Source organism: Notamacropus eugenii, chromosome 1 (assembly GCF_028372415.1).
Source record: "Notamacropus eugenii isolate mMacEug1 chromosome 1, mMacEug1.pri_v2, whole genome shotgun sequence".
Classification (NCBI taxonomy): Eukaryota; Metazoa; Chordata; class Mammalia; order Diprotodontia; family Macropodidae; genus Notamacropus; species Notamacropus eugenii.
The window spans coordinates 708,563,123-708,567,253 of NC_092872.1; the positions used below are offsets into that span (position 1 = coordinate 708,563,123).

At 39.6% G+C, this 4,131-nt stretch overlaps 1 pseudogene; it reads right to left on the bottom strand.

The window, feature by feature from the left end:
- Positions 1-373: 373 nt before the first annotated feature.
- LOC140528436 (5-formyltetrahydrofolate cyclo-ligase-like) lies at positions 374-954 on the bottom strand (annotated as a pseudogene).
- Positions 955-4,131: the final 3,177 nt, after the last annotated feature.

The following is a 4,131-nucleotide window of genomic DNA, read 5'->3' on the forward strand; positions in this document are numbered from 1 at the left end:
TCATGCAGGCTGGATCATGGAATCTCATTCATAATTTACATTTCAAAGGAAATATAAAATTGTCATTTTAACACCAGGACATTATGAAAAAAATCACCAAATGAAATGCTCACTTTTAATTAATATTCTATTAATCACATTGCCAAAAGATTTTTAATTAATATTTCATATTAAAGCCTTTCTAATTACCCCAAAGTCAACCTGTTCTTAGTAGTATAAGGGTGGATGTACAAGTGATTTTTGGATAGAAGAAAAGAAATGCATTTTATTTTGTAGAAGTACAAAACCCAGATCATTCTATAGGGATCATTCCCTAGGGAATTCCCTAGGGAATGATCCCTATGGAATGTGGTTCCACTGGGAACCACAAAGTTTATTTGTTTTCATAGAGCACTGTATCTATTCTCTTATCATTTTCTCCAGCTGGCACCACACCACAGATCTCCTGTTTGAAAGCTAAAGCAATCATAGAAGGTTTTCTTTCTTGGTAGGGGGCATAGTATCTGTTCCCCCTTCCCAGGCAGTTGCCCTGTTTGTCAAATCTAAGACCTGGCATGAAGATGAGATCCAGACCCCCTGCGGACAATGCCTGCTCCACACTTGATCATCACTGGGCTGATGAGTGCTCCAAGAAGTTTTGGGAAGTGAAAAAAAGTTCTTCCACTGAAAATAACTTGACCATACACACATATGTCATTAATTTGTATCAAGAGACAAAACATATTTTGCCATGTTGAAAAATATCCTTGTTAATTTCTTCTTTCAGTTTCATCCTGCATGCTCAGAAAAATTGAAATTCTCTGTGACTTGATATTTACTATGAGCAATTACCTTCTCTGTCAGCAGACAACAGTGATGGGGCCACTGTTCCTCGGTGTTGAGCACCCACAACTGCTGCTTCATCTCAGCAGTCAAGTCATGTGTGGCTTGGCTTATAGCCGCCTCAGCTGCCATGTTGGAGTGCAGAACAGGACTCCCGTAAGGGCTTAATAAATGCTTGTTGCTTGACTACACCATTTAGGGTCTTGGTTTTCTCATCTATCAAATGGGAGGATTGGACTTGATGACTCCTAAAGTCCCTCCCAAACCTAAATCTATAATCCTATGATGTGCTAGATGCTAAAGTGAATTCCCATATATGAAGAAATAGAAGGAAAGGGTCTCTGCCCACACTAAAGCCCACCTCAGAGCATTATCTGTAAATAATCATAAGACCCATGAAAAAAATAACAAATATTTATTCTCTAATGTGCAAAGCATTGTACTAAGGGCACTGAGCACTGAGCAGCCATGAAGTAGAATTTGTAGGAATTGGAATGAGAAACTGTGTATTCAGATCCTGGCTCAGTGGATAGAGCATTGGGCCTAGAATTAGGAAGACTCGAGTTCAAATTTGACCTCAGACACTTATTTACTGTAAGACAGGTAAACATACAGGAGGGCTGCTGGAACAGATTCATTCTTGATCAGGTCAGACAAGAAGGACAAGGAGATAGCTTTGGACAGGTTAATAATCTTACTTTATTCTAGCCTAGTTTTCTCAAGAGGGTTTGCTAATATAGCATTCCCTAGTCACCCTTTGTATTGTTAATGTATTTTTGCATAATGGGAAGATCTTTCCCATCCATTAATAGGCCCACGTGACCTGCTTGAGTCACATGGAAACCTGAGTACCATGAGTCTGTGGTGGGATGAGCTTGCCCAAAGGGTGAAGCAGGAAGAGTGGAGCAGAACTGAGAGGAAGCTGGTCACAGCAGTTAGAGCTGAGGGAGAGAGAGGAAGCAGGCAGCAAGATGTGAGTTGTTCATTTGTGGGAAAGTCCTAGCAGGGGGAAGGCTTGGGGATAGTAGTGCCCCTTGTATTATTGTGTATAGATTTCTTTGTTGCTATGATGGATTTGGCTTTCTACTGTCTGTTATATTTTGCAATTCAGAATTATGCCAGCATATTCACAGCCCCCATAGATGCTATGAATATTTCCTTGGCTCTACACCCTTCTCACAAAGACCAGAGTGAAGGAGGGGCAGCTACCTCTACATCTCTCTTGATGGAGTCAGTCAAGACAGGCATAACTTGTGCACTCCCTTAAATCCCCGCAAGCCTCAGTGGGGGCCTGTTGAGGCAAATACAGATTCCCCACTTACTGATCAGTGCCCACCTGCTTTATAGGGCAACAGACAAAGAAGGCATATTGCTGACAACAGCCTCACAATTTTACATTATATCTCATTGTGCAGTTGCAGTGGGTATTTTCAGTTTTAAGCACAAATGTCTATATTATTTATCATTATGTAACGCTGCACAAGTGTGGTGGAGATGTTTACCTTGAGACACTGAGTGCAAAGCATGAGCCTGGGAAATAGAGATTTTGTCCATGGATCCTGAGGAACTGAACTCTAAGAAGAATAACAAAAATCCACCTTACACACGCTAAAGTCCACCTTACTTACTCTGTGTGACCCTGGGCAAGTTACTTAACCCTGTTTGCCTCAGTTTCCTCAACTGAAAAATGGGGATTATAACAGAACCTACCTCCCAGGGGTGTTGTGAGGAGCAAATGAGATATTTGTAAAATACTTAGCACAGTGCCTGGCACATAACAGACACTTTATAAATTCTAGCTATTGTCCTCATTATTGTTAATACTATTACTTCTAGGTTACTTACTCTCTGAACCTCAGTGTCCTATTCTGTAAAATTGGGATAATAATACTACCTACTCACAAGTTTGTACCAGTAACAGTATGTTGTCTTATATGAATGATATTTATTATTCTTATATTATTAAAGATAAAAAATTCCCTCAGGAATTTTCAGTTCACCTGAGGATCTCTGATGGGTATAGAGATGAGCAAAATACCAAGTGAGATGCATGGTTATACAATAAAAAAAAAAAATCAGTATTATGGTAAATAACCCATTAGATTCCCAAGGGGAGATTTAAACAAAAGGTACTGGAACAATTTAGTCAATAGTCAATAAACATTTTTTTAAACTATGTGCCAAGCACTGGGGATACAAATTAAAAAAAAAAAACCGTTCCAGTCCCTTAAGGGCATAACAGTCTAAAGGTAGAAAACATGCAAAATGAATCTGAAAAGTTGAGAGATGGTGAAATGGAAAAGCCAGAAATCCTGAAGTCATGCAGCCAGGTGGAAAATGAGACATGTATGTCCTAAGCAGAAGGTAGTGATGGGATGTGAATATCAAGGTTGATATGATCTTGCAGAATGATGAATCTTCCCAATGATGAGGTCCCTGAGGCATGGTAGAAAGTCAGAGAAATCCTAGCTGAGTGCAGCCAGATGAGAAATGAGATTCCAATTTGAGTAGAAACACAAGCTGGGGTAATCAGCAAAGCTAATAAATGACAACTGTGAAATAAGTGATAGAGACAAGAAGTGAATGCTCATTGACGGCATTGACTGATGGGCTCTTCCTTTGTCTTCTCTTCAACCTGCTAGGTGATTCCTAAATGTTCCTAGAATTCAATGTTCTTGGCGGTCAGAGGAAAGATGGATTTCAGCTGGGGCTAGCTGTTATAATGTTGGAAAAACCCATTAGCCTCCCAGCTGAAGCCTGAATTCTTGTGCTAATTCTCACACCAACTCCAATAAGACTTTTATAGTCCTCCTGGAAGAGGAAGTGGAGGACTCATTTTCCAAGTGATATAACTTAGATTTAAGGTCCTTTCAAGTTCTACCAGTCCAGGTCAGTTAATGGATTCAGTAGAATTTAAACCAAACCTTTAAGGTTGGATAGAATTTCTAGGGACACAAGAGGAAGACAAATATTTTGGAAGGGACTCGGAGGCAGAGAATAGTAAAGGCATATTTAAAGGGACAATGAATAAACCAGTTTAGCAGGTTCATTTAAGGAAATGGTGGGTAGAATAGGCCGAAAGGGAAGGCTGGGTTCAAATTAGGAAGGATATTGAGTGCAAAGCTAAAGTGTTTGCTGATATGGCAAAACTTCAAAACTAAAACTTCATGGGGAAGTCTACCAGAGATTTTTTAAAAAGAGAAGAAGCATCCCATACCATCCAAATTCTAACATTTTTCCCTCTACATCTCAATTTTATATAATTTGCCCTTCTGATCATCAAATTACTTTGTAGTTATCCTAATGGGC